The sequence below is a fragment of the Choristoneura fumiferana genome, chromosome 5 (assembly GCF_025370935.1).
Source record: "Choristoneura fumiferana chromosome 5, NRCan_CFum_1, whole genome shotgun sequence".
Taxonomy (NCBI): Eukaryota; Metazoa; Arthropoda; class Insecta; order Lepidoptera; family Tortricidae; genus Choristoneura; species Choristoneura fumiferana.
Genome location: NC_133476.1, coordinates 12,087,746 through 12,094,927, shown reverse-complemented (window position 1 = coordinate 12,094,927; position 7,182 = coordinate 12,087,746). Strand labels below are relative to the sequence as shown.

General features: G+C 34.8%; 1 pseudogene; it reads left to right on the top strand.

The window, feature by feature from the left end:
- The first annotated feature begins 276 nt into the window (after nucleotides 1-276).
- On the top strand, nucleotides 277-6,258 carry LOC141427730 (glutathione S-transferase LANCL1-like; annotated as a pseudogene).
- Nucleotides 6,259-7,182: the final 924 nt, after the last annotated feature.

Sequence of the window (7,182 nt, the reverse complement as noted above, 5' to 3'; positions counted from 1 at the left end):
TTCCATTTTTCCATTATCCATTAGCAATATTTATCCAATCTTTTCCTGCTTTTTTATGAGGTCATCAATCCATCTCTTTCTCTGCCTTCCAACACTTCTTTTTCCTTTGTGCACTTATACATACTTCCTAATTTGGTTCAACTGCTAATAGCATTATCAAATAAATTGCAAAAAATCTCAAAGTAAATAAATATTATTTACTTTGGCTAAAATGTTTTTCATGTTCAATTTACCAGAATTATCACTGCACCCTCATATCAATCAGTCTGTAATAAGATGGCATGGTGCATGTGACGGCATGACTGGGCTGGGTGTGATTAGTTCATGAGGCTTAAACAAATCAGAACCACCCTCTTGCACCCACTTTTTTGCACACTGTAACTGCACTAATACTATTTATTACTTGCAGACTCATGGCTTTGAGCTCATTATTGAATGATTCCCTGATGAAGTCTTGTATGGAAAGAGTGGTTATTTGTTTGCATTACTATTTGTAAATAAACACATACCTGGAAAAGAAGTTATTCCTTCAAACCATATTGAAAAGGTAACAAATTCGAAAGATAGTTTTATTTTTATTAGTTAGTTGTGTAAGTATTGCTGAAATGTTTTTTATTAAAAACTAGCTTTTACCCGCGCTTCGCACGCGTAAACTATTCGGTCTTGTAGTTGCAATTGAAATTTTCGGGATTTTACAAAATCGCCCTGGCAATTTCCAAAATTTATATCGTAGTCTTCATTGAGGTTGTGTTGTGAATAACTGTACAAAATTCAAGACTAAACCCAGTGCTGAAATTTCAAAAAAATTTCCCTATTCAAATTCAAATTTAAATCATTTTTTCAGTAAATAGGCTGCAATGGGCACTTTTACACGTCTTTTTTAAACTACCAGCGCTTTTGGAAAGACCATCATTGCCAAGAGGAATGCGCCGCAAGCAACTTGGCAGAAAGTCATTTTCACAAAATAAAAATAATTACAAATAAAATACTTAAACTACAGTATACAATAATAAAAAATCATTAATAATAATAATACGATGTATCTATCCCGTGGGAATATCAGGATAAAAAGTAGCCTATGTGTTATTCCAGAGGTCCAGCTACCTACATACTAAATTTCGTGGCTCTAAGTCCAGCGGTTGTTATTTCAAGATTTTATCCCCAGGTATCCCGTGGGAATATCGGGTCAAAAAGTCGCCTATGTGTTATTCCAGACGTCCAACTACCTACATACCAAATTTCATGACTTTAAGCCCAGCGGTTATTTCGAGATTTTATCCCTATCCCGTGTGGAATATCGGATAAAAAGTATCCTATGTTTTAATCCAGGTTATTAACCAACTTTCCGCCAAATTTCATCCAATCAGTCCAGCCGTTTCAGCGTGCAGAAGTAACAAACTCACTCACAAACTTTCACATTATAATATTAGTAGGATAATATTTTCAGGTGATAAGTTCAATACTCAAATCTGGCAAACAGTATTCGATGCTTATGAAGTCAGAGAGTCCTCTGCTTTGGCAATGGCATGAGAAGATATATTTTGCGGAGCTCATGGTATAGCTGAATTTTGTATATGCTATTACAGGTACAAATTGATATTATTTTAACAATAGCTTGTTGAAACTTAGACCCGCAACATAATAATGCATTAAAAAATCAATGTGTGCCGCAAACTAGCGACAGCATCTATAAAAGACTAGCTGTTACTTGCGACTCCATCTGCGTAGAATTCGTTTATCGCAATCCCACTGGAACTATGCAATTTTCCGGATAACATTTTTCTCTGGGACTCAAACTATCTGTAACCAAATTTCATCTAAATCGGTTCAGTTTAGACGTAATGAAGTAACATACAGACTTACAAACTTCGCGTTTATAATATTTGTGGGATGAAGTGCCTCATTGCTAAGTTTCATAAAGATTCAGCAGACAGACAGACAGTTACTTTAGCATTTATAATATTAGTATGGATTCATAGCCCTAACATTTAAGATTTTATTTAACATCATAGCTTATGTTCGCAACTTCGTTTGCGCGGATCTAGGTTATGTTGCTGTGGCAATAATCTTAAATCTCAATCTATTGGTTCAAACTATCTCTATACCAAATTTCATCAAAATCGGTACAGTGGTTTCGACGTGAAAGCGTAACAGACAGACAGACAGAGTTACTTTCGTATTTATAATATTAGTAGGGATAGGGATAGTGGGGATTTTGTATCTACCTACCTTTTACTGCTTACCTACGCTTTCGCAAAATATTGTAAGGGAAAACTAATTTTCGGCTGTATGTACCATCAGCCAATGTGTTCTACCACCCTAAAGTTGATAACCATTTGCATGTCATAAAACAGTAAGGCCAATAGATGTGTCTGTCAACTTGAAAGTTCGACTTTAGCGACATATTCATTTGACAGGAACTTGTTTAAAAATTGATAGACCACTTATTTGGCTGATGGTACCTATTTATGTGCAGTCTTATTCCTAGTGGTAAGTACCTATCGTAATTGAATTGTCTGCCACAAAATCTACCCATTACAGGCTCAACCATATATATCAATGATTGAGTTGCGCAGTTTCATCAAACCTACACTGGAGTGGTTAATAAATCACAAGTTTCCAAGTGGCAATTTCCCATCATCTTTGGTAGTGGTTCTGGGGATCGACTGGTGCAGTGGTGTCACGGAGCTCCTGGATTTGTACCGCTGTGTCTATTAGCCCATAAGGTACCTACCTATTATTACAAGCTTTATTTAACTTGCAATGTATGTGCAAGTCAAATCTTGCGAGCTTAATTTGACCCACTTCCAGTGGTCGAATTGACTTGAATTTTGCATACTTATCTGGTGACAATACATTAATCTCGTAGTGACACCCTGGGGGTCTAGCCAGGATCGTCTCCGCAGGACGGAACTCCTCAACGGTCAAGTTAATGGCAACAACTTGAAATTTAGTACAGAAATTTAAATTGGATGACAATGCAAGTACAGTCAACAAAATGTAGTCAGCAAAAAGCTTGTATTAAAAAATTGTACTATGATCTTTTTTTAAGTTAAATTAAATAAGTGTCATGAAGATTAGAGCTCTGTCACTGTTGAGCTACCTTGCTAAATATTTATTATATTTTCACTGTGCATGTTACAAGTTTGCGTATTTTCGGGACTTTTTTAACTAGACAGGGGCTGTTTCACCATCCATTGATTAGTGTTAACTGACGGTTAAATGGGATGCCGTCTCCGTCTATTCGAACAAAACAAATAGAGACTGCATCACATTTAACCGTCAGTTAACACTAATCAATGAATGGTGTGAAACAGCCCCGAAGAATTTAAATACATCACAAAATATATTTATTAAATTATTTCAGGTGTTTGACGATGACAACTACTTGAGAATAGCATTGCAATGCGGCGAAGTCATATGGGAACGAGGTCTGAGTACTAAAGGTTACAGTATCTGTCATGGCGTTAGCGGCAACGCGTATGCTTTCATCCAGCTTTACCAGGCAACTAAGGTTGAGCATTATTGTTGATCAAATAAGTTAGTTAGCTGAATTTATATATTTCCTAATATGACGTGTCAGAACGAAATCTTTTGCGTAGTAGATTTAATATGGTGATATTTAATTAAAGATGTCGTTGTGAAGGCTTGTTCTCTTCCCTGACTTCCAGTGCTGGATAAAGAGTATTTGATGCCCCAAGCAAACCGTAACTAGCCTTTTATGTGCTAGTAATTTTTTTTGGGTGCTGTTTACGGTGCCCCCGCGACCTGACGTGATGCCTAAGCAATTGCTTAATTTGCTTATGGGCTAATCCAGCACTGCTGACTTCCCTCTCATATTAAAGATGTGAAACCGATACAGGCCTTATACAACTACGAAATTTTTTGTTGTCGCGCTCACTTTAATAGTATTTAAATGCGAGAGTGAGACGTGGTACGAGCTTCGATTTCAAATTTCGGAGTAGCTCCGCATTTCTGAACCGATACGATCATACGACACAACAGGTCAGACAAACGTGTAACTTGTTTTATTATACTAATAACACCCCTTTCTATCAACTTCATGTTCAGCTTGAATTCACACAAAACATTTTTGTGGTGGTACTCGCATAGACGAAAAGTAAATCGACTTCATAACTGATCCATCAAAGGTACTAGATGGCGCATCATAAGTAGAAACTGTGTAACTTGATTAAATCATATTTAATAAACTTAAAACCGTACATATAAATATCGAGCATGCCACAGTGTTCTATACGTCTGACAAATTGACACTGTCTTCAAAACACAGACATCATTGCGGCGTATATTTGCCATACTAATCAGATATGACATAAAATTCTAAATAAAAGTCAAACTGAGATGATTTGACAGTACACTACTAGCGGCATCATTATAGCCCTCATTGTCTATCAATTTTTAAACAGTTCCTATCAAATAAATATGACACTAAAGTCGAATATTCAAGTTGACAGACACGGCTATTGGCATTGTTTTATGGCATGCAAACGATTATCAACTTTAGGGTTGTAGCCCTACCACCACATATTTAGCTGATGACGAATTAAATAAGGGCTTGAATTTGTTTGTCCAGAAACCAGTACATTTATACCGGGCATGCTGCTTTATGGAGTGGTGCGCACTGGAGCGCCCCGCACAGAGCTGCACGCGCCTGACCGCCCCGCCTCCTTTATGAAGGGCTAACAGGACGTCTTTACTTGGCGGAAGACCTACTACGAGTCTCTGAAGCTAAATTTCCAGCGTTTACTTTGTGAATATGATTCTACTTTGGACTTTTGGAATAAAAATAATGATAAATTGTAAAAATATTTTATTACTTAATTTATTCTACAGATTCATATTAATTTAATATCACCCAGTTCAAGTTTTACGGCTTACACACATGTCAATATAAAGAGCTATTCAGCTTATTCCACAGCCAAGCAAAAACATGTAAAAAATACGATTGAAGACTCAAATTATGGTGGTTTTATAGGAAATAAAACTTCTTTGGCGATACATGATTTGAATAGATGGCAGTTAAAAGAACCCTTGCAATAAAATCTTGCCTTAACTAACATGATCAAGTAGGTACCTAGCAACCCGTAATAAACTTGGACCTAAGATATTATATTTTAAAACGCTTATATTGGCTTCACCTGTAAGCTACATAGGTTACAGGTGAAACCATTATAAGCTTGTGCGTTAGATACATATCTAAGAATGTAACGGAATCGGCTCAGGCCTGAAATGTCTGTTTTCCTAAAATGTACAATTCTCAAAACGTCTGCGTTTTCACAATGTTAGCACTTCTATTTTGTCAGCTTTCTCAAAATGTCTGCTATTCAAAATGTGTACAATCTCAGGAAAAGCTCAGGAAGTCGTCTATTCATAATGTTTACATTCCTATAATATTAGCATTACCATAATTTCTGCCTTCCCGTTATGTTCACTTTTTTAAATAGGCTATAGTCTTGTTATGTTTGTTTTAGCATAATGTCTGCTTTATTTTCAAATCAATGTGTAGCGAGGGTGTGGAAAAGTGTGACTGTTTCCACCAGAGATGTGCTACTTATGCGAGGATGGGTAAATGAAGCGTTTCTATTGGTTGATGAAAAACATATACCTCGCAACACATCCTCGCACATCTCTGGTGGAAACGCTGCTTTAGAACAAAATATTTTTCGTTCTCAACCGGTTTCGTACCAGAACGAAGGGATTTCCGTAGTTTAGTTTTTACTAAAATCAATGCTAATAAATTCGAATGTAACTTAGTCTGTCTGTTACTCTTTCACGGCTAAACCGCTGACCGAAATTTGAAGACCATGATTGGAGACATTTTGGAATATGCCAACGTTATAAGAATGCGGATATTTTGAGGTTGCAGACATTTTGAGAATAAGCACTTTCTGAAAAGCGAACATTATACAAAAAGTGTCATTCTTGGAGACAGGCAATTTTAAATAGCTGACTTTCTGAAAGCAGACATTTTGCGAAAAATACATTTTAGGAAAACGGATATTTTAGGCCTGAGCCACGGAATCTTTGAATTTAATTTTCCGCTCACATCCTATAGTTATATTGACTCGCAAATTGGCACTTGCAAAGTTCGGATGATACAAAACTAAGTTTTACCATGATTAATAAGCTGAACAGCCCCATAGGAATAAGGGTACAGTACAGATTAATAAATTGTAAAGATTATGTATTTATAACTAAAGTATTCTCAATAAAACTTGCCAAAAGTGTACTTAACAAATTCATTTTATCATTATGTTGATCCATATTTATATTCTCATTAATTTGTTCATATAATTGTGTAATTATTCAAGTACAGTGTTTTATTTAAATTTAAAACTAGTTATTTTTTTGAAAAGTAACTAGAGCATAAATAATTTATTTGTAATTTTGACAAAGTCATCTTGTATAGTTAGCACAATACGTACAATATTGATTTAATAAATTATTGGAAGTCCTTAGCATAATGTGTTACACATTTATAAATAAAAAAAAAATCTGTGAGGAAAAAATAAGTGCTGAACACCATCACATCACATATGAATGACGTTTGAGGTTGAATGATGGGCAATTGGAAATTCTGCTATAATAGGTTTCTACTAATCTGTCAGTTTTAGGTTGCTACTTTATAGTCATCCATACATGTATGTCCTCTAAATTATCTTTTGATATAAAACGTAGTATCAAGGACCATATATATAAAGTTAATAAAAACACTAAGAGATTAAAAAATATCTGATTGCAACCACTGTTTTTAACGAATACAGCAAATTCACACTTTCAACTGCATTGCAGAATAAAGTACTAATAATAATAATAATGAATGACAGCTTAGTGCTTTATTACGCATTAGGCTTCTAAAGGCTTTTTTTATTAAAATTAATTTTGCTTTAACGATCAATATGTAACTTCATTCATCTTAAAGCAATTTTAACGAATATATCAAGCCGACAATCGAATTTATTGCATTAGTAAAAATTCCTTCTACTAAAAATGAATTCTATTTATAGGTGATCAGAATTCATTTATTTTTATTTATTTTAAGAACACAGTCATACATTAATGAGTAAACAATACAAGTAAACCAAAAACAATATATAAAGTATATGTAAAGGTTCATAAATATTCATAGCAACTAAAAGTTATTTAAAACTAATGTGAGTA